Genomic DNA, 25,194 nt, shown 5'->3' with positions numbered 1-25,194 from the left:
CTGTTAACCGTCCTTCGTAACTGGAATTCGATAGCTGTACAAATCGTGTTGATAAGACATGCACCTTGTTGTTCTGAAGCCGTGGTATGATGCAAGTACGCTCTATTGAGGCTACGTAAGCCACGCCGGTGGCTTGAATTATGTTAGTTTTGTTACAGTTTAATACTAATTTATTGACTGAGAACCAATCACATATTTTGAAGAGAATTTCGTCTGTTGAAGATTGGAATGTGTTGAAGTTATTGGCTGTAATTACTATACTTGTGTCATCTGCAAGTAATATGGGATGACCTACATATTTTATTAGTGGGGATGGGAGATCATATATTAACACTAGAGAAAGTAGGGGACCTAATATTGATCCTTGAGGAATTCCATTATTAATAGTTCCCCATGTCGAGGTAGATTTCATAATTGTATTGATTTCGACATTCTGTTTCCTATCTATGAGATATGAGTGAAACCATTGGTGTGCAACGCCTTTAATTTCATAATAATTTAATTTGTCTAGCAGCATTTTATGATTTATACAGTCAAATACTTTAGTACATAATTTTCAGAGATAAAAATGCTAAGACTTGAACATCACTGAGAGAAATACAGGGACATCATTTTATTTTTAGTAACATTTCTAATATTAACCTTGTTGAGAACCGAAAACACCGTTTGCTACCCCCTTCCACGACTGGAGTTCGATGATACTAGTGTAATATACAAACAAATCACTATACTAGGTATAGGAGGGAAGAAAAGTAGTTCATCCATTTACGTAAACTAGGAAATATCACGCTTTTGAGTTTGATCATTTCCATTAGGTTTTTGTTTAATCAAAATACAATACAGTATGTTTTTACTCACGAACTGAGCTGTCCATGTGAACGTATTCACTAAGCAGTGTATATTATACTGTCTACAGCACATTAGCGTACAATATAGAGTCCACGTCTGTGGAGTAACGGTCAGCGCGTCTGGCCGCGAAACCAGGTGGCCCGGGTTGGACCCCGGACTCATTTCACTGGCATTATCACCTTCATTTCATTCAGATGCTAAATAACCTGAGATGTTGATACAGCGTCGTAAAATAACCCAATTAAAAAAATACAGAAGAGAGAATGAGGTTGAATTAAAAAATAATCATAATATGGATATTTAAACACATTTTTGAAAATGGTGGCCGTTCATTTCGATACAGGCTTCAGTTCTGATGTGCATATTCTCGCACTATAGACTATTGTACCTAATCCCAATTACCAGTTTCGTTCTTCGTACTAGTAACCCATGTTGAAATAATTCTGTACCTACTGTATAAAAGATTACCTTACGTATTGTAAATTCAATCTTCACTTCTGCCCGATCCGAAAAGATAAAATTACTCAGACATGCTATCTACTGTCCGTCCAAGTGTTTTTTGTCGCAGGGTCGTAGAAAGAGGGGAAATCACGTGACAATTAATTACTTAACGAGATCTTTTTATTTAAGTTATTTTAAGCAGTTGTATGGATATAATATTACGTAGACGTCCAATTCCTAACAAAAATTAATGTTCTCAGAAAAGAGCTAAGACAGCCCAGCCACCAGCCTTTACGGAGAGGCGAATATAAACAGGTGTGGGAAACCGGGATGCGACGTAGGCAAATGGACGACAATACCTGTGCGAAAATGATTCAATATTGAAAGCTCTTTCGTCACTGGAAAACGCGAACATATTTGAGGAACGTACTGTTTACTATGACTGTATATGCGGTCTTGGATCTGTGTGGAGGACGGTTGAACTTCATTAGTAGAAGGGGTGGGAGTGAAGTACATTCAAAAACTCAGGTACAATAAAAATTGAAGTAAAAATAAAATGATGTCCCTGTATATCGAAGAAAGAAACTGAAAAAGTACTGAAATGAAAGGTTATAAAATAGAAATGCAGCCATGTTTAACATACAGAGTACCCCAACATTAGCTCTCTTCGGTGCAGTGGGAAATGTTATAGAAATGATCCTTGAACATATTAATTTTTCTTTTAATTTTGTAGCCCCAGGCATGAATGCATTACAGAGAACACCAGTTTTAGGCGCTGCACACATAATTCTGAAACCGCTTGGTTAGCAACACAGTCTTGGTGGCTGTGACCCTAGAAATGTCATTCGTTCTGTATCACTATTATTTTTACAGCCCAGAGCTATGTTAATCTATATATATAGAATTTGAACTGGTAATGGAAATTACGGGAAAACGGCTGAACGGATTTTAATGAGTGAACCCTCATTTTCATGCCTGGCATCCAAAGTTTTTCGGAAAAGTAGTAGTTTTCAGTGAGATGTCAATTTTCCTACATAATTTTCCTATTTTCCAAAATCCATCTGTTGTCAGTTTTGAGAACTAATTTTATTCAATCACGGCCGACTTAATTGAATTTCAGAACAAAACACACACTACAATAAACAATAGGCTATTACACGAAGGCCATGACCTGCAGGATTGCCGACATATTTAGAGGTCAATTCAATTTGTTATTAAAATCTGATTCTGCAGTGTATAATTTTCTGAGTACAGCTGTGTATTGGATATTCAAATCTACGAAACTTGAGGTGGTTTGATGACATTATTACCATTAGAAATTAAATATTATTATAGTTAATATCCTGATGCATCTATTTTTTAATTAATTGTACATAATATTGATGCTATATTGATGACATGAAAGTGAAATGTTTTGTGGTTATGTAAGTAAATGTAGAGACTATCTTAATTTAGATCTTCATTTCTATAATTTACTGAGTGTCTGCTATATATAACTACAAAACTTAAGTAAGATAATAATATTGCTATTAAAAATAAAATATTTTTATACTTATTAACCCAGTGGGGTTGGGTTTTTTTCATATACTTAATGGCGGTGTAGTGTAGATATTGATATGTGTCATTGTCTTCAGTATTGGCTCGAGAGAGCGCAAAAATTACAGTTCCTAAGGAAAGATCAAAAGGTATTACTTACTGATAAAATAAGAGGCCTAGAAAATTTTGTATTCTCCAGATCAATTCAGCAAGATCTCTTAGTAGGATAAAATGATTTTACGCTCTACATTTCAAGTTCTACATGCAGCAGCTATACGAAAATGCTATTGTTCGAAAGCTTAGCAAACCTGACATTTTTTTAACTTTTGCCTACAATCCACAATGACCTGAAGTAGCTACTGCTATCGTCCTGACATTGATACTTGCGTTTTCGCGTTGAAACTCAGAAACTGAAGTTGGATAGGTTCAAGAAAAAGTATTTGGCTAAAAAAAAATCCATTAAGAGGGAGTATGTTTCATTATTATGGATATGGAAGCAAATAACTATCAAAAAGACAATTATTCTTCATTGAAAATAAATCTGAAAAATTTTTATTTGAACGTCTAATGAACTTAGTTTGCAGCAGTATTTGCTGCACAAGCCACTAGTAATAATAATAATAATAAAAAGTGATGGAGCGGGCATTTTGTGAAACAAGAAACAAGCGGCGGAAAAGTATTCTTAATTGAAGTGGTTGTGGTTTTCAGCTGTAATATCCATTTAACAAAAACTATAACTAAACAAATACGTGAAAGTCTGGTTTAGAATTAGAGAGATGAAGTCAACTCATGAACACACATGTTACATATTTCAACCACAGGTCAGAATTTAAAGCATTTGATATATGATAAATGGGAATGTATGAATTTTTTTTTCGTCCTTCGTAGCGAAATGTCGTTTAATCCAATAGGCTAATTAGAAATTATAGATTTTTAACAACTTAAAATTAAAAATGTTTATGCTTTAAAATAGAATTTAGCGTTTTATACCATTTTAATATTTGGATTTATAATTTTGTAACGTTCTCGGATGGAATAATTTTTATGGAAAGTTTAGTGATAGAAATTTAACTCTTAAAAAGTGTTAACCAGCGCATTTTCTAAATTTCCTACATAATATTATTGAAAATAAGTGAAGGAACTTGAAACATTGTCATGAAATAGTGAATATTAAGAAACATTCCAAAAGATATGGCCGACTAACGCAGGGAGGCCAATGTGCATTTGAAATCTAATAAGAAAAGAAGCTATGTTGGAAAGAGTGGGCGAAAAAATAATAATGCTGAAACTGATCAGGAAGAGAAAAAGAAATTGGCTGGCTCACTGGCTGAGGAGGAACTGCCTACTGAAGGGTGAATGTAACGAATGTGAACGGGAGAACAATTCGTGTCAGAAGAAGATATCAAATGATAAACAGCATTAAGATGCTGTTGGGCAGAATGAATGAATGAATGAATGAATGAATGAATGAATGAATGAGTGAATGAATTCTATATATAAATATGTGTGCGTGCGTGCGTTGCTTCAATGTTAATCACATCTTGCGATAATAACCCATCTCCATTCTTCTCTCGTGTTCCACTAACCGTCCTCCAGATTTTAGTTCTAGAAGAACGCGCCTTATACCATCCTCCAAGTTGTTTTTGGCCTTCCTCCGTCGCGCTTTTCTTGTAGTATCAATTCCAAGATGCTTCTCTATAGTTGTTGCTCTTCCATCCGTTTTATGTGGTCGTACTATTGTGACTGTTTCATTCTAATGTAGTACAATAGACTAATAATACTTACTTACAAATGGCTTTTAAGGAACCCGAAGGTTCATTGCCGCCCTCACATAAGCCCGCCATCGGTCCCTATCCTGTGCAATATGAATGCAGTCTCTATCATCACACCCAACCTCCCTCAAATCCATTTTAATATTATTCTCCCATCTATGTCTCGGCCTCCCCAAAGGTCTTTTTCCCCTCCAGCCTCCCAACTAACACACTATATGCATTTCTGGATTCGTCCATACGTGCTACATGCCCTGCCCATCTCAAACGTCTGGATTTAATGTTCCTAATTATGTCAGGTGAAGAATACAATGCGTGCAGTTCTGTGTTGTGTAACTTTCTCAATTCTCCTGGAACTTCATTCCTCTTAGGCTCAAATATTTTCCTAAGAACCTTATTCTCAAACACCCTTAATCTCTGTCCCTCTCTCAAAGTGAGAGTCCAAGTGTCCAACCATACAGAACAGAACAACCGGTAATATAACTGTTTTATAAATTCTAACTTTCAGATTTTTTGTCAGCAGACTAGATGACAAAAGTTTCACAACTGAATAATAACAGGCATTTCCCATATTTATTCTGCGGTTAATTTCTCCCCAGTGTCATTTATATTTGCTACTGTTGCTCCAAGCTCTTCGAAGGATAAATCTTCAATTTTTATATATCCATTTCATATAATATTCTGGTCACGAGACATAATCATATAATTTGTCTTTTGGGAATTTACTTCCAAACCTATCGCTTTATTTGCTTCAAGTAAAATTTCGTGTTTTCCCTAATCGTTTGTGGATTTTCTCCTAACATATTCACGTCATCTGCATAGACAAACAGATGATGTAACCCTTCAATCCAAACTCTGTCTGTTATCCTGATCTTTGCTAATGGCATATTCTAGAGCAAAGTTAAAAAGTGAAGGTGATAGTGCATCTCCTAATAATAATAATAATAATAATAATAATAATAATAATAATAATAATAATAATAATAACAAATGAAATGTTATCCATATACATGACTCTGTGACTGTCAAATGAGAGAGAGAAAGTTTTTTGTTATAATCGCACAAAGTAGCATGATTGAAATGCGAGCCGTTTTCTTCATATCGTGGCAACACTATGCGTGAGGGCTCTGCTGCAGAGCTCCAGTTTGAAATATGAATTAATTTTAAGTCTCATTTAAATAACTGAAACCGTTTAATTAAGTTGCACTTGTCTCGTAGCCCACGAAGCGGATTCATTGCATCCGCACTCATTAGGCCTACTGACGGGTGGGCCAGCTTCCACAGCTTCGGTAGCCTCTTAGATATCAAATAGTGCCTTCCCTTCTAACGAAAGCCAGATCACATCGTGATTGATTGAGAGAGAAGATGGGGCTCGGTATGAGTTCGATTTCTGCTATGGCATTATATATACAGAGTGATTCACGAGGATTTACCGTCACTTACGGAACTTATTTCCGAAGACATTCTCTACATAAAGTGTCATATAAACATGTATCCAGATCTGATTATTTTCAGAGTTACACTGATTTGAAGTTGTTTGTAAAATACCATTATTTTTTAGTTTTAAGGGTAAAAGAATATTACAGATAATGATTGAACTATTCAGGAGTATCATTTCTTTAATTAGCTAGTATGCTGAAGCTAAAAATGTGTTGTGAATTCCATTGTTACTTCGGACAGTTTTTTTTTTTTTTCGATTTGTAACTACAAAATTACATTTTTCTTACGTATTTATCACAACAATTGTTAAAAATCACGTCACTCTTGTAAATTCTTCAAGACTGTGAAGTAGGATACATAATTAAACTGTAAAGAATCAAGTTTCTAAAGTCGTATGATTTGTAACAATTTTTGTGATAAGTGCGTAAGAATATTGTGATTTTTTTTTTATAAAAACTGAAAAACAAAATCTGTACAAAGCAATTAACAGCACATTTTTAGCTTCAGAACACAAATTAATATTGGAGGAGAAAAATTCGTTCCGGCGCGGGGGATCGAACCCGGGTCCTTGGTTCTACGTACCAATCGCTCTCACCATTGAATTATGCCGAAGTCCAATTTACAGCACCGGATCGAACTCCCCTCCTCCAGCGTTTTTCCCTTTGTGGCCTGACTCCAAGTTGGACATGTATGTTGACATTTTATTAAGTCAACTACCATTATACAAGGCGCGCACTCAGTTGAGTGACTTGGTGGCCGGGATTACACAGTAATATGCACAGTAATCTGTACAGAAATATGCACTGTTCCTAGAAGAATTTACTTAAGATTATTATTTTTTTGAACCTACAGAATATATCTGTTATGGTAACAATTAATATTAGGGGAGAAAAATTCGCTTCGGCGCCGGGGATCGAACCCGGGTTCTTGGTTCTACGTACCAAGCGCTCTCACCATTGAGCTACGCCGGCGAATTTTTCTCCTCTAATATTAATTGTTACCATAACAGATATATTCTGTAGGATTAAAAAAAAAAAAATCTTAAGTAAATTCAGAACACTAGCCAATTAGAGCATGATACTTCTGAATAGTTCATTCTCTATTTGTAACATTATTTTATCCTTAAAGCTAAAGAAAAAAGGTATTCTACTTACAACTTCAAATTAGTGTAATTCTAAAAATATTGAGATTAGGACACATCGTGTTTATATGACATCTTTTGCTCAGAATGTTTTCGGAAATAAGCTTCGTGACAGGCAGTAAGTCCTCGTGAATCACCCTGTATGTATAGAGGCCTATATTTTTTTTTTCTTCTCCAACTGTATGATAATCCCTGGCTAAACCTCGAAGTCACCTGGCCAAAATAAAAACCTTAAAGTTAATACAGCGTCTTTCAATAACAGAATTAAAATGTTATAGGGGATTTGAGAAAGTCCCTACGGTTGTGTATAGGCTAATATCTGAATAGCGGTAGGATAATGTAATTAGGATACCATAACTTCCTGAGTTCTGAGGGTATAGTATACTATACTACACTTCATATATGATTAAATAAAATGTATGTGTAGAAACCCGAAGTATAGCATAATATACCTGCATTTCAGATGATAAGATATATGGGTCATATGCGGAAACTAAGAGGAAGGCAGAAAATAGGAAAGATTGAAGAATGCTGGGTTTGCAGTGAAAGACCTGCTCTATGAAGACTATGAATGAAATTATTGTATTCTTATTATTAATGTATTATTGTAACTTTATTGTTATTATTATTATTATTATTATTATTACTTACTTACTTACTTACTGGCTTTTAAGGAACCCGGAGGTTCATTGCCGCCCTCACATAAGCCCGCCATTGGTCCCTATACTGAGCAAGATTAATCCAGTCTCTATCATCATATCCCACCTCCCTCAAATCCATTTTAGTATTATCTTCCCATCGACGTCTCGGCATCCCCAAAGGTCTTTTTCCCTCCGGCCTCTCAACTAACAATCTATATACATTTCTGGATTCGTCCATACCTGCTACATGCCCAGCCCATCTCAAACGACTGGATTTAATGTTCCTAATTATGTCAGGTGAAGAATACAATGCGTGCAGTTCTGTGTTGTGTAACTTTCTCCATTCTCCTGTAACTTCATTCCTCTTAGCCCCAAATATTTTCCTGAGCACTTTATTATTATTATTATTATTATTATTATTATTATTATTATTATTATTATTATTATTATTATTATAACTGTTTAATATTATTATTACTATAACTTTTTATTATTATTATTATTGTTATTTTATTATTATTGTTGTTATTTTATTATTATTATTGTTATTTTATTACTATTATTGTTATTTTATTATTACTATTATTATTATTTTATTATTATTATTATTATTATTATTATTATTTTATTATTGGTCCCTATCCTGAGCAAGATTAATCCAGTCTCTATCATCATATCCCACCTCCCTCAAATCCATTTTAATATTATCTTCCCATCTACGTCTCGGCCTCCCTAAAGGTCTTTTTCCCTCCGGCCTCCCAACTAACACTCTATATGCATTTCTCGATTCGCCCATACGTGCTACATGCCCTGCCCATCTCAAACGTCTGGATTTAATGTTCCTAATTATGTCAGGTGAAGAATACAATGCGTGCAGTTCTCTGTTGTGGAACTTTCTCCATTCTCCTGTAACTTCATTCCTCTTAGCCCCAAATATTTTTCTAAGCACTTTATTATTATTATTATTATTATTATTATTATTATTATTATTATTATTATTATTATTATTATTATCATTACTGCCGTTTGGATACACATAGGTCTACCCGTCGCCCTTGGTCCTACTTAGTTGGAAATGAGGCGTCTTACTGACCCCACCTTGCGAAACTCCCACCTCGTGACGGACGTGTAATGTGAGGTCTGAAATATCTCAAAACAGTCTTTGGGGTGAAATTCAACAGGGGTATGTATATCGTGGCTAAACAGAAGGGTGGACATAGTGTAAAGTGGTTTCGAAAGAAGTTGTTAGTGGTATGAACCGGCTTAAATTTGAGTGAATTACAGCAGCTCTCCCCTCACGCACTTCACAAGTCAGTTCCCTGCCCCACTCTTACAAGTTATTGGTCCCACTCCTTGTTTCAATAAAGTGGCGCATATTGGCATCCCTGTCATCAGTTATCCCTCCCTGTTATAGCTAATGTTATACTGCAGAAGTGGCTTGTGCAGCAGTGAAACAATATTTCTGACAAAAATATAGTAGAGAGATTTGATCTGTATGTATGTATGTATGTATGTATGTATGTATGTATGTATGTATGTATGTATGTATGTATGTATGTATGTATGTATGTATGTATGTATGTATGTATGTATGTATGTATGTATGTATCTATGTATGTATGTATATGTATGTATGTATGTATGTATGTATATGTATGTATGTATGTATTTATTTATTAACACTACAATTGAGTATACACCCTGTGGCAGTGATATATAATATACAATAATTACAATTACAGAAATGAATTAAAATAAACGTAAATGAAATAAAATAAAATAAACGTAAGCCTATAAATATTAGATGCAATAAACCTAGGACTATAGGCTAAATAAAAACTATTCTATAATAAAGCCTACGATAAGCAAAAGTAAATCTAACTTATAAGTACTTTTATTTCACCCAACTATTACCAGTTTAAATAATTACATATCACCTTAATTAATTACATACCAACTTAATTACATATCATCTTAATTAATTACATATCACCCTAATTTATTTACATATCAACTAAATTACATATCATCTTAATTAATTACATATCAACTTAATTAATTATATATCAACTCAATTAGTTACATGACACAACTTAAATAATTACACTGCACCTCCAATTACATTTTCAGTCTAATCTTCTCAACCTTTCCTTAAATGTATTGATTTTAAGAGGACCACCCTGAAAGATTGCCGCAGGTAAGCTGTTCCAGTCTATTATTGTGCGGTTAACAAAGGAAAATTTTGCCACGTCCGTTCTTTGTTTTCTACATTTAAACTTCCTAATATGATCAGCCGTTCCTATGTCTGATGGTGTTGCTAATGTAGCATTGATATCGGTCCATGCTTTGTGTCCCATTTGTGCCTTAAACAATGCGGTAAGTCTGGTTTTTCGTCGTCTTGATTTGAGAGGTTCCCACTCTAAGTCTTTTACTATATCCTCACTATGTCCCTTCCCCATTTTGACATATATTGCTGCCTTGCGTTGGACCTTTTCTATTGAATCGATTTGGTTTTGTCTGTACGGATCCCAACCTACTGCTCCAATCCCAACCTACTGCTCTAAGGGATAATGCATGAGTTCTCTTTTCGTTTTTATCTTACATTAGACCTGCGCTGTGGCTCAAATAATAGCGATCGTTTGAGTCGGAGCCAAGATAAAGATTCGAAAAATGGTGAAATATGATCGTTCGGTGCTTAAGTGAGTGAACAACACGTCACAATAGTCAAAGTGTGGCATTACGAGAGTTTGAACTGATGTTTGTCTCAGTGGCGGGGAAAGAAATGCTTGAACCGGCTTAACTGGTGAATAGACGAGCAGATTTTTTTTTGTAAGTGTGCTTTACTGGTAATTCCAACGTAATTCGTTATCAAAATATATTCCTAGATTTCTCATGGTAGGTTATAGGTTAGTTAGTTAGTTAGTTAGTTAGTTAGTTAGTTAGTTAGTTAGTTAGTTAGTTAGTTAGTTAGTTAGTTAGTTAGTTACTGTTCTCCAACCAGGAGATCAACCGTGAAAGGAATGTGCTTACTATTGCGTCATCTATTGGAGCGAAGTAGATAGATAATATTATCGTTATAACGCCAGTTTAAAAACCATTCGCTCTCCTGCATTTGTTATTTCCTGTATGGAGAGATTAAAAGACCAGGAGATTAACAGTGATCTAATTTTGTAACTAGGGTAGTATAAACATGTGTGTATCAATGCTATTGTTTGTGCTGTGAGAGTGAGCCAGTAGAGATATGAGGACCCACGTGTGTGACCTTATGACATCTTATGACATCAACATTCATTCACAGCATTACCCCGTTTCGTCTCATCCGGCAGAGACTTTCTCGTGGTTGGAGCACAGTAGTTAGTTAGTTAGTTAGTTGGGAGGCCGGAGGGAAAAATACCTTTGGGGAGGCTGAGACGTAGATGGGAAGATAATATTAAAATGGATTTGAGAGAGGTGGGTTATGATGATAGAGACTAGATTAATCTTGCTCAGGATAGGGACCAATGGCGGGCTTATGTGAGGGCGGCAATGAACCTCCGGGTTCCTTAAAAGCCAGTAAGTAAGTAAGTAAGGTTATAGGTTAGAATCTTCTTCATTTAAAATTACATGCTTTGTTACTCGAGATACTTGTCTTGGAATTTCCTCATATGCATTATTTTTCATTTTATTGTGTATTCCACAGAACCCATGGCATACAGGCTTGAGTTTAATTCATATAATTTAATTAACTGGCAAACAACTTTTGTTGGCCAGGACGCCATTTGTTCTGTAGTTCTTGGAGTCATAATATTTGAAGAGTCCACTGCAAGAATGATGGATGTCATTTGGAATACATTTTGCAGGAGAAGCAATTGAAAGTTTGAAATGCTTAGCGCTCAAAGCTTAACTGTGATTTTCCGATCATTACTGGACAATGACTATCAGTGTTAATGCCATATAACTCTGTATGTACATTCTATATGTCTTAAACTATGCATTGACAGTCTTGGTTCATTTTCGACAAGAAAGTGACATCCATCATTCTTGCAGTGGACTCTTCATTTTCGAATCCCATTGGTCAATTTTTTCAAAGAATTCCCAAATCTCTGATTGATTATAGTATTTCCATATTTACTTTTTCAGTACATTTAATAGTACATTATACAACGAGCCTATAATGGTAGTAATTAAGTCGCAAGTATGATTGCTTATGAAACGAGCGCAAGCGAGTTTCATAATTTTCATACGAGCGTCTTAATTACCATTATAGTCAAGTTTCATACTACTTTTTATGCTCGACCATATTGATTTTTTCCGACAATTGGTGAAATGAATTTGCGGGAATGTGCTTTGTGAAAGGCTGGAAGATGACGGTGCTTTGATGTTAATTTGTGTGTTTTTTTTTTTTTTTTTCGGCTGAGTTTAATATTGTCCAATCTCGCGCTAGTTGTCTTTCGATTGCATATCCGAGAATAATCGATACTTGCGCTTTCATATTGCTACAATGGTATTTTCTGATTGGTGGAACACCTGAACTTTAATGAATAGGTATACTTTAACCCAGATAAGACTGACGTCTTATATATAGGAACCGGACGTTTTATTTTTTTAACATTGCTGTGTAAGATTTTCATAGTCGGCAATCATGATACCATAATCCTTATGTCTTATAAATTGCCTCCAATTTTTTTTCTTATATTTAGTCTGTCATAGTCATTGTTATTAACATATTTGTGTTAAACGTCCGGTGTCCTATATGTAGGACGTCAGTCTTATCTGGGTTAATGAGGTCCAGTAAAGGGCTGCTACCAGGTGTATAATTACTACATTTCGGCATGGTCGAGCATAAAGATTTTTAAAATATTGTAAGTTAGTTGTAAGTTATTTGACAATAAAACTTGTACAGTATATGTGAAGCGGTGAATGTGACAAAAATGTAATAGTATAGAAGCAGCTATAACTAATAGGTCTGTCTTTTTTGTGGTTTACACTAGCCGATTCCTTTAGTAGCAATCCGTATTAACGGTCAGTCTTCAGAGAACGCCATGTGGCAGCTTTATACAGATTTCACCCTCAACCCAAAGAACATTGCAACGAAAAGCTACGCTGTGATGAATCTAGGAAGTGACTTTCCCTTTCCTCTTTTCTGTCGGTTGTGTGTGGACATTTCGTTAGGCTGCGAGGAATAAACTATTCACAAAACGACGTATGAATATATTTACAGTGTGAGTTTTATGTCCTATGGTTGCGATAACAGGCGCCATAATGAATCGATTCTGTGCATTTACGATGCCATCACTTTGTATAGAAAGGTGTTCAAACATATAACTCAGAACACAACGAGCTTCGGACTGCATTTGCGGACTTATAAGTTGAAATCGGATTTAAAATTAACTGTTTGTTGTAATACCTGCCAGTGATTAAATATAAAGGAAAAAGAGTTGAATGCAATGCGATACTTCATAGAGCTTTCTTATTTATACAGGGTGTTCCGAAATTCGCACTCACGGATTACTGCATGCGAATCCTGGCTGAAGATGGAGACGAAAATGGTAGTGACAAAATTTCGCCCAAATAATTTTTAATTGCACAATTGGGCGAGACTGCACAACGTAGAATGTGTTATAGATTGACAAATCGAACTTAAACCCTGACCGAGTTACTACGTGAGCGCTGGCTGTCTTTGGGAGGAGCGAGTGAGAAAGCACGGGGGGAAGGGAGAGAGCACTATGCACTATGTACTTGCAGGTCCACTCACAGTTTGTCAAACCTGCTAACAAAAGCATTAAAAGGTTGAATAGTTGCCTGCAATGCTAGCATAATGGAACCTTCCTAGCCGACAGTCGAGGCAAAAATGAAGAATCCGTTATTGTGGTAATACTCAGCGTTGCCAACCTGAACACGAGCGATTCGGCTACAAACATCCCGAAATTCAGCTACAAAGACTGAAATTGAGCTACGCTCAAAACTTGAAGAATTTGCGTATGTGTTGTTCAGTGTGCTGCGTTTAACGATTGTTTCATTGCCCATTATACTAATTTAATAAAAATAATTCGAAAGAGCTACGAATACAATTATTATTATTATTATTATTATTATTATTATTATTATTATTATTATTATTATTATTATTAATGCGGTGTCCACACCTGTGGAGTAACGGTCAGCGAGTCTGGCCGCGAAACCAGGTGGCCCGGGTTCGATTCCCGGTCGGGGCAGGTTACCTGGTTGAGGTTTTTTCCGAGGTTTTCCCTCAACCCAATATGAGCAAATGCTGGGTAACTTTCGGTGTTGGACCCCGGACTCATTTCACCGGAATTATCGCCTTCATCTCATTCAGACGCTAAATAACCTAGATGTTGATAAAGCGTCGTAAAATAACCTACTAAAATAAAAAAAAAATAAAAAATTATTAATGGGGTTATTAATGTTAATATTTATAATAATCATTATTATTTCTTACAAACCGAAAAATCAATACATAGGCCTAAGCATCAACACACTTCTATAGGTTTGGTAAAGCGTTGCTCAACCCAATCAACCCATTCTGCTACAAGCTACATGACTAAAAATTAAGCTACGTTTAGCCGAATTCGGCCACGGTTGGCAAAGCTGGTAATACTGGAGAGTGGTTCTTCTATTGGTCGCGATGCCCACACACACCCTCTCAGATATTTACGTGGTGATTGGTGACTGAATGACGGGGAGCGAGGGAGAGAGAAGAAAGAAAGAGAGAGATTCCAGAAGTTGGCGTGTTTTACGGATTTCACGTGAAGTTGTCAAACTTAGTACTGTTCTCATCTACTGCAGTATACTGTATTATCATTGTAAATGACAAGCAATGAAATTATGAGAAATGTATAAACAATAATTTATTACGAAGTTATGAAGCAGTATTGCATACTAGGTGGCATTTGAGACGATGAGCTTACCACTTGTTGCTCTGCCCCCTGTCGGCAATTAAGTGTAACTAAAATTCTTTGTAAGCATTCTAACCCCCGCTAGAGGGGTACCTACAGTACATTTCGATCCCGGAACTATGGGTTAAATGTGATGGAGGAACATAATGCAACTGTGAAATAATTCATACACTACAGAAGAATAATTAAAATAAAAAAAGTAGAATAAAAATACGAACATAAACGGGGAGATGGTAAGTAAGAAAACGAAAGATATTTCGGACTTATAATAACTGTATAAGTATGACAGTTAAACGTCTTTATAAGATATATATTATTGTAATGTACCGAAGTACATATGATATTTCCATGCAGATATTCTGCGTCATCATACGGTGAAAGAGTAATGGAACGGAGAAAAATTCTCTCCGGCGCCGGGATTTGAACCCGGGTTTTAGCTCTACGTGCTGATGCTTTATCCACTAAGCCACACCGGATACAACTTCGACGCCGGTTAGAATCGTCTCAGATTAAGCTCCAACTCTTGGGTTCCCTCTAGTGGCCGCCCTCTGCACTACGTCATAGATGTCTATGAACGCAGGACCGAAGTCCACACATGTGCTGAGGTGCACTTTACTCCGGTCCATTACTCTTTCATCGTATGATGACGCAGAATATCTGCATGGAAATATCATATGTACTTCGGTACATTAAAATAATCTATCCTCTTTGTTGTTTTTGTACCATTATCTCGAGAAAAGTGCACCTCAGCACATGTGTGGACTTCGGTCCTGCGTTCATAGACATCTATGACGTAGTGCAGAGGGCGGCCACTAGAGGGAACCCAAGAGTTGGAGCTTAATCTGAGACGATTCTAACCGGCGTCGGAGTTGTATCCGGTGTGGCTTAGTGGATATAGTATCAGAACGTAGAGCTGAAAACCCGGGTTCAAATCCCTGCGCCGGAGAGAATTTTTCTCCTTTCCATTACTCTTTCATCGTATGACGACGCAGAATATCTGCATGGAAATATCATATGTACTTCGGTACATTAAAATAATATTATATGATATGCGTAAATCACTTCATGATTTAAGACGGCGCTTATTCCGTCGGATCCCGGCCAACTAGTCACTCATATCGAGTGCACCTCAGCACATGGACTTCAGTCCTACGTTCATAGACATCTATGACGTAGTGCAGAGGGCGGTCACTAGAGAGAACCCAAGAGTTGGAACTTAAACTGAGACGATTCTGTCCGACGCCGGGATGGATATCCGGTGTGCTTAGTGGATAAAGCATCAGCACGTAGAGCTGAAAACCCGGGTTCAAATCCCGGCGCCGGAGAGAATTTTTCTCCGTTGCATTACTCTTTCATCGTCTGTATAAGAGTTTTTATTAGTAAGATCGCTAGTATAAATACTGTATTACTACTACTACTACTGCTACTGCCATTACTACTAATATTACTACTCCTCTTGTGAAAGTTGAACTTGATACAGACTTAACTGGATAACTCACAATTAAAGAGAAGTTGGTTTTATTGAACTGTTTGGAACTTAACACAATGTGACATGCTTAGTAAATTTGTGTTCTTTGATTTTTTATGGGAAGTCCTTCTCAGAGTCAAATTTCTGGCCGATATTATTATTATTATTATTATTACTATTATTATTATTATTGTTGTTATTATTATTATAGTTGTATTCTTTCTCTTTCAGGTAAGTCTGCAGACGATTTACGTGTCATAGGAAGTTCCGTGCGAATTGTGATCTGTGATCAAGATGACGTTTTCTCTGAAACGAGGTAAATAGCTTCAGTAATATGTTCAGCTTCCCTTAAGTTAAATTTTAAATAGAAAGTTAAGGGGACAAGGTAGTCCAGGTGTTTTCATAGTGCGCGATGCTCATTTTAAGTGGTTATTTCTCCGAAAGTATAAATGGTGTAATTTTCAAATTTTTACATATTACTCTACATGCTTTTAGGATTATATTGGTAGTTAATTTGTTATATTAACTGCTATAATTGAGTTTTAAAAAATTGTATTCAAATGAAAGAAGAAAAAAAATTGTGTAATTCATGCACCTCTCTCTAGAAAACTGGTTAATGTACATGGTTAATATTTTTCATACATATTTGCAATAAGCTTATACTTATCTACGTTCACTAGCAAAATTCTAGATCTAGCTCGATTTTATCAATTAAAAAATAATACTTACTTACTTACTTACTTACTTACTGGCTTTTAAGGAACCCGGAGGTTCATTGCCGCCCTCACATAAGCCCGCCATTGGTCCCTATCCTGAGCAAGATTAATCCAGTCTCTACCATCATATCCCACCTCCCTCAAATCCATTTTAATATTATATTTAAAACTAGCCGTACCCGTGCGCTCCGCTGCATCCGTTAGAAATAAATATAAAGTAATTACATAATTAAAATAGGACATTTGATCCAGGGAACATTCGTGTTTGATAGAAGGATAAATCGTTTAATATGTTACTTAATTTAAATTGCATCCAAATAATTAAAATGCGATCATTTTGGTCCAGAGACACTCATTTGGTGCAATGACAATTCCTTTAACCTGTTTCTTAATTTTTATTACATGCAACCCATAGTTTAATGAAGATTGACATCATTTAGATTTAATGTGTATATTTGATTTTACTTGTTATAGGTTTCCATTGAATTATGGTAATAACTTAATTTTAACCCTTGTTTTCTACGTATTCAGTAAATGGTGCTTGGCCCACTAAGGTTGTGAACCCTTCAAATAACTTAAATTAAATTATATAATATTACAGATTATATTATATTATATTATATTATATTATATTATATTATATTATATTATATTATATTATATTATATTATATTATATTATATTACATCAGAAATTACTGTATAATAACATTATAGCATTATGTCCATCTAGAGAAACTACACTTTCCAATGGTGAAATAATAATTAATTATACAAATCGGTTAATTTAGCTTCCGATATTACTTCATACAAACACAGAAACATTCTATGTAGGCTATCTTTCATAGCTTTCGATTGTTGCTGTCCAAGGCCCCTTATAGACGAAGTCATTTGTTTTTTAATTCATTTCACGGCCTTAGATGGCAGTTATTTTAATTTTAAAACTCATTTATCTCATTAAATATCAGTCCTATCAAAATTTTTGAAGGAATAAAACGTTTCGCAAATTATTTTTAAAGAAACTTTTGTTATGTAATATTTTTCACGAAAGTCAATAATAAGCGAAATATTTCGATTTATTTAATTCAGTCCCCCTTATAACCCCCTTGTAAATAATGTATTTTGAATGCCATATAGTCTAAAATCTAAGTTACAACGAACTTAATTTATATTCCAATTTTCATCGAAATCCGTTCAGCCATTATCGCGTGAAAAGGTAACAAACATACAGACAGACAGACAGACAGGCAGGCATACAAACAAAAATAAAAAAAAGCGATTTTCGGTTTCGGGGTGGTTAATTAGGCTATATATGTTAGGACCAATTATTTTTGGAAAATCGAAAATTACCAGAACAATTTCGGCTACAGATTTATTATTATTAGTATATATATATATATATGTTTTTATATTTATATTTATATGAAATTTCTTCCGAGAAAACCTGAAATTTTCAACACAAAAATATATAAAACTTGTAATACATATTATATCAATGTAAAAGTGCTACCATTAAGTCATTATATTATGTACAATGAGTGCAAAATTTCAGCTCTGTAACACTAATAGTTTCTGAGATATAGGTGCATATATAGGGTGTTAAAAAGTATCCAGTATTTCAGGAGGTGCTAGTATGTATCAAAACAAGAAAAAAAGTCTAATAAACATGGGACCTACAGCACATACTTTCTGAGATCTGAACACTTGTTCATAGGAGGTGCTCAATGTGAATTCCATTCATGGCAATGCATTCCTCTGCCCTTCGGCGTAAGGAATCACTCACTCTTTGAAATTTACCTCGTTGTTCTTGATAACCAGAAGTCTAGGGGATTTAGGTTTGGGGAACGAGCAGGCCAAGGTGTGGAGTCTCCCCAATAAATCCAACGGTCCTGAAGTGTCAGCGTCAGGTGTTCACGCTCATTGCGGAAAAAATGTGCTGGTGTGCCATCATGTATGAACCACGACTGTAGTCTTTGCTGACATGGCACATACTCCAGCAAGGTAGGCAATACGTTAATAAGAAAGTCCCGATAACGACCCCAGTTAATATCTGTGGTAACACGTATGGCCCTTAATCTATCGCCAAGAATGCCTGCCCACCTACACTGACTGAGAATCGGTGCTGATGTCTTATTTTGCCAACTGCATGGGGATTTTCATCAGCCCAAACATGGTGATTACGAAAATTCACAACACCATCTCTGCTGAACCCCGCTCATATCCGCAAACAAACTTTTGTTTTCAGTAATCCTTGCGACGTATCCTTATTCCATCCCAGGGGTATGAACTACGGTATGATTATCTGGTAGTCTGCTGTATTGTAGGGCAGAAAAATGCATTGCCATGAATGGACCTGACATTGAGCACCTCCTATGAACAAGTGTTCAGATATCAGAAAGTATATGTTGTAGGACCCATGTTTATTGGACATTTTTTCCTTGTTTTGATGCATACTATCACCTCCTAAAATATTGGATACTTTTTTAACACCCTATATACATAAAAATATTGTTTTAAGAAAACCGCGTTTAAAAATTAACATCAATTTCTGACTTACTTACAAATCTACAGTAATTATAATATTATCACTACTATTTAGGCCTACATCATTACAGTTATTTACAACACTACCACTACTGGTATTTACATCCTGCACAACGTTTTCACTTTCACATTTCAGTGAAAGGGCGTGGCACTACTGATTTAATGAGACACCCGCTTCAATTATAAACTGTTTTTGTAGGTTAAACTCATCGCAACATTATAAAACTATATATATTCTTGATCAGGAAGATTCAGATAATTTATTTCCGTTGAAAATAAAACATTGATTTTTTTTTTTACATTGGGGAATTTAATTGAAGTGAATTTTATTATTGCTGGCAGAGTAACTATCTCATGCCCCCATGTTATATTGCTTCCAGTGCACTTCATTAGAACCAGGTACCCAGCTTCGAAGCCGTTAGCCCTGTGAACTTAGAGTATATTTATTTTCCACTATTATCATATTGTAGGATTATCTAAGAAATTAGCAGTTCTTTGTGATAGTAGAAGAGAAAGAGTGGGGGAAGGGAAGTGGTTCGTGGCCCATTTATTTTAGGGCTCATCCCGACATTTGTCTTATTACTCAAGGGAAACCACGGAAAAACCTTGAGCAGGATGAGGTGTCGTGCTGACGACAAGCCAGTTGGCTTCAGTGGGGTCTGTATATGTTGAGGTGGGAGGTGGTCTTTTAATCATTATTGACAATACAAATACATTAAAAATACATAAAATTTCTTTACAAGAAAATACAATGCATCTATGCAGCCAATAAAGTGATGACCCTGAAACAGAGAAATAACCTTATTAGTGCATTAATAGACTTATGTCTGTCTGTAGAGTCGTGTGGTTGTTTAGTGTTCAAGTTGGTATTCGTCTTGTACGTTGTCGTTCCAAGCTGGAGGGTGGAGTACGCTCTTAGATCTTTTGTGTTTATCTAAAGCAGGGTTGTAGTTACCCAGGGAAGAAATTAGTGGGTTGTTGCTGCTGTACGACTTGGTGTACGTGTAGAAGGCTTGATTTGAGATGTACTCTTGAATTGTCCAAATTTCGAGTTCTTTGTGAATCAATCTAACAGGTGTAACTCTAGGAAGTCCTGTAATGAATCTTAAAAGTTTGTTTTGGAAAACCTGTAATTTTTTAAGGACTGTGATAGGTGCATGTCCCCAAGCAGGACAAGCATATAGTATTACTGATCTAATTAAAGTTTTATACAAAATCAAGGCTGTGTATGTTTAAATGTCTGCTTTTATTTAATATTGGGTAAAGCTCCACCATTCTAGAATTGGCAAGTCTGAGTTTAAGTAGTACATGTTCGGAAAAAGTGAGCCGTCTGTCTAATGTTATTCAGACAATTTAAGTCACACGGAGTTAGTGTGCACTCGAAGTTGGTTGCTTGACGGTTGTCAGCCCACTTTGAGGTCTGTGGATATAGAGGGAAAAATTGGATCGGTGTCGGTTAGAGTTCCCGAGTAGCTCAGTGGTAGAGCGTTGGTACGTTAAACCAAAGGTCCCTGGTTCGATACCCGGCTCCGGAACAATTTTTCCCTCGAAATTATTCAAATCAACTTTACAGGGAGTTATACCTGAAATCTTGATTTGTATAATACACGTCACTGTTCGTTAACAGAAAACCACAATTTAAGTCACACGGAGTTAGTGTGCACTCGAAGTTGGTTGCTTGACGGTTGTCAGCCCACTTTGAGGTCTGTGGATATAGAGGGAAAAATTGAATCGGTGTCGGTTAGAGTTCTCGAGTAGCTCAGTGGTAGAGCGTTGGTACGTTAAACCAAAGGTCCCGGGTTCGATACCCGGCTCCGGAACAATTTTTCCCTCGAAATTATTCAAATCAACTTTACAGGGAGTTATACCTGAAATCTTGATTTGTATAATACACGTCACTGTTCGTTAACAGAAAACCACAATTTAAGTCACACGGAGTTAGTGTGCACTCAAAGTTGGTTGCTTGACGGTTGTCAGCCCACTTTGAGGTCTGTGGATATAGAGGGAAAAATTGGATCGGTGTCGGTTAGAGTTCCCGAGTAGCTCAGTGGTAGAGCGTTGGTACGTTAAACCAAAGGTCCCGGGTTCGATACCCGGCTCCGGAACAATTTTTCCCTCGAAATTATTCAAATCAACTTTACAGGGAGTTATACCTGAAATCTTGATTTGTATAATACACGTCACTGTTCGTTAACAGAAAACCACAATTTAAGTCACACGGAGTTAGTGTGCACTCAAAGTTGGTTGCTTGACGGTTGTCAGCCCACTTTGAGGTCTGTGGATATAGAGGGAAAAATTGGATCGGTGTCGGTTAGAGTTCCCGAGTAGCTCAGTGGTAGAGCGTTGGTACGTTAAACCAAAGGTCCCGGGTTCGATACCCGGCTCCGGAACAATTTTTCCCTCGAAATTATTCAAATCAACTTTACAGGGAGCTATACCTGAAATCTTGATTTGCATAATACACGTCACTGTTCGTTAACAGAAAACCACAATTTAAGTCACACGGAGTTAGTGTGCACTCGAAGTTGGTTGCTTGACGGTTGTCAGCCCACTTTAAGGTCTGTGGATATAGAGGGAAAAATTGGATCGGTTTCGGTTAGAGTTCCCGAGTAGCTCAGTGGTAGAGCGTTGGTACGTTAAACCAAAGGTCCCTGGTTCGATACCCGGCTCCGGAACAATTTTTCCCTCGAAATTATTCAAATCAACTTTACAGGGAGTTATACCTGAAATTTTGATTTGTATAATACACGTCACTGTTCGTTAACAGAAAACCACAATTTAAGTCACACGGAGTTAGTGTGCACTCGAAGTTGGTTGCTTGACGGTTGTCAGCCCACTTTGAGGTCTGTGGATATAGAGGGAAAAATTGGATCGGTGTCGGTTAGAGTTCCCGAGTAGCTCAGTGGTAGAGCGTTGGTACGTTAAACCAAAGGTCCCTGGTTCGATACCCGGCTCCGGAACAATTTTTCCCTCGAAATTATTCAAATCAACTTTACAGGGAGTTAGACCTGAAATCTTGATTTGTATAATACACGTCACTGTTCGTTAACAGAAAACCACAATTTAAGTCACACGGAGTTAGTGTGCACTCAAAGTTGGTTGCTTGACGGTTGTCAGCCCACTTTGAGGTCTGTGGATATAGAGGGAAAAATTGGATCGGTGTCGGTTAGAGTTCCCGAGTAGCTCAGTGGTAGAGCGTTGGTACGTTAAACCAAAGGTCCCGGGTTCGATACCCGGCTCCGGAACAATTTTTCCCTCGAAATTATTCAAATCAACTTTACAGGGAGTTATACCTGAAATCTTGATTTGTATAATACACGTCACTGTTCGTTAACAGAAAACCACAATTTAAGTCACACGGAGTTAGTGTGCACTCAAAGTTGGTTGCTTGACGGTTGTCAGCCCACTTTGAGGTCTGTGGATATAGAGGGAAAAATTGGATCGGTGTCGGTTAGAGTTCCCGAGTAGCTCAGTGGTAGAGCGTTGGTACGTTAAACCAAAGGTCCCGGGTTCGATACCCGGCTCCGGAACAATTTTTCCCTCGAAATTATTCAAATCAACTTTACAGGGAGCTATACCTGAAATCTTGATTTGCATAATACACGTCACTGTTCGTTAACAGAAAACCACAATTTAAGTCACACGGAGTTAGTGTGCACTCGAAGTTGGTTGCTTGACGGTTGTCAGCCCACTTTAAGGTCTGTGGATATAGAGGGAAAAATTGGATCGGTTTCGGTTAGAGTTCCCGAGTAGCTCAGTGGTAGAGCGTTGGTACGTTAAACCAAAGGTCCCGGGTTCGATACCCGGCTCCGGAACAATTTTTCCCTCGAAATTATTCAAATCAACTTTACAGGGAGTTATACCTGAAATCTTGATTTGTATTTAATTGAAGTTTTCCACTCGATTTGTGATCCATTTAGGCTATGGCTAGTTTTGTGTGATTTATTTCCGGTCTATTGAATGTATTTCTCCTGCTAAATGAGATGGCTTGTGTTTTTGATAATATATTTAATTTAATTCTCCATCTATGTAGCCAGGGTTCAATGTCACGTAGGTGATCTTGAAGTCTGTTAATGGCAACACTTGGCTTCCATGATGCCGTGAGAATTGCCGAATCGTCACCCTTAAATACCGGTTAGTTTTATTTGGAGCCCTCCTCGCTCAAAGGTTGATTCTTTCCGTTCCGTTATCTTCAACACTGTCCTTCCAGGTCTTCTTTTCGTCTGAAAGGAACCATGGTAAGATTGTATAATGTTCCAAAGTAACCAGGACATTAAATCATATCTTCCTTTTCTCTTAGATCATCTATTTGTTTACATTTCTTTTTCATTCAGAGTTTCTTCGCCTTATCGGTTTCTCTTCTTCGTTCGTTATTTAGTTTCCTGTAGTTTCTTGTACCTTGATATTTTTCCATTTTCACCTTTTCTCCATCTTCTCCAATATTTTTCCCTTTGACCCAAGGGTTTCTTAATGCTCACACCTTGTCTGCATCCTATTGTTTCTTCAGCTGTTATCTGTACGCAGCGTTTTAGATAAATCCAGTGAATGCTTTTCCCAGTGACAAATTTTCCCAATGTTATTTTTTCCAATAATCTTTTCTTCAATTAACTATTCGCAACAATATTTTCTCAGTAAGATCTTTTCCCAATCAGTTGCTCCCAAAACTATATTTATTTTCATAATGTATTTGGGTATAGAAGTTTGCATGGTTTTTAGTTGAAATTCAGTAATGATAGTGAAATCTACACCATTACTCTCCTATCCTGATTGTGTGCTGTTCGGGAGGCAAATGATGGGCACAAAAGTTATTGATATGAAATGTATGAAAAACGAATATTTAAATAAGTTACAAATATAAGAAGGAAGTTTACCTGTATCAGTCTCCGTTTACGTTGGCTGCCTAGGAAAATGTCATGTTAGCCCTGTAATAATAATAATAATAATAATAATAATAATAATAATAATAATAATAATAATACTGTATAATGAAATCTTGTTTGTTTAATTCTTTAATTTGCATTATATATAACTAGTGGCTTGTGCAGCAAATGCTGCTGCAAACTAGGTTCGTTAGACGTTCAAATAAAAATTTTTCAGATTTATTTTCAATGAAGAATACTTGACTTTTTGATAGTTATTTGCTTCCACAATAATGAAACATACTCCCTCTGAATGGATTTTTTTAGGCCAAATACTTTTTCTTAAACCTATCCAACTTCAGTTTTTGAGTTTCAACGCGAAAACGCAAGTATCAATGTCAGGACGATAGCAGTAGCTATTTCAGGTCATTGTGGATTGTAGGCAAAAGTTAAAAAAATGTCAGGTTTGCTAAGCTTTCGAACAATAGCATTTTCGTATAGCTGCTGCATGTAGAACTTGAAATGTAGAGCGTAAAATCATTTTATCCTACTAAGATATCTTGCTGAAATGATCTGGAGACTACAAAATTTTCTACGCCTCTTATTTTATCAGTAAGTAATACCTTTTGATCTTTCCTTAGGAACTGTAATTTTTGCGCTCTCTCGAGCCAATACTGAAGACAGTGACACATATCAATATCTACACTACACCGCCATTAAGTATATGAAAAAGACCCAACCCCACTGGGTTAATAAGTATAAAAATATTTGATTTTTAATAACAATATTATTATCTTACTTAAGTTTTATAGTTATATATAGCAGCCACTCAGTAAATTATAGAAATGAAGATCTAAATTAAGATATTCTCTACATTTACTTACATAACCACAAA

At 36.2% G+C, this 25,194-nt stretch overlaps 1 protein-coding gene and 1 non-coding gene across 3 annotated transcripts in view; one reads left to right on the top strand and one right to left on the bottom strand.

Moving 5' to 3' along the window:
- Nucleotides 1-25,194, top strand: part of LOC138711163 (uncharacterized) — a 1,508,851-nt gene that overhangs the window by 603,559 nt on the left and 880,098 nt on the right. The window lies entirely within an intron of this gene.
- TRNAT-CGU (transfer RNA threonine (anticodon CGU)) lies at nt 6,932-7,006 on the bottom strand. The gene has a single exon. It is a non-coding gene; the product is annotated as a tRNA-Thr (tRNA).

The sequence above is a fragment of the Periplaneta americana genome, chromosome 12 (assembly GCF_040183065.1).
Source record: "Periplaneta americana isolate PAMFEO1 chromosome 12, P.americana_PAMFEO1_priV1, whole genome shotgun sequence".
In the NCBI taxonomy this organism is placed as follows: Eukaryota; Metazoa; Arthropoda; class Insecta; order Blattodea; family Blattidae; genus Periplaneta; species Periplaneta americana.
This window is presented reverse-complemented; position numbering and strand designations above follow the sequence as displayed.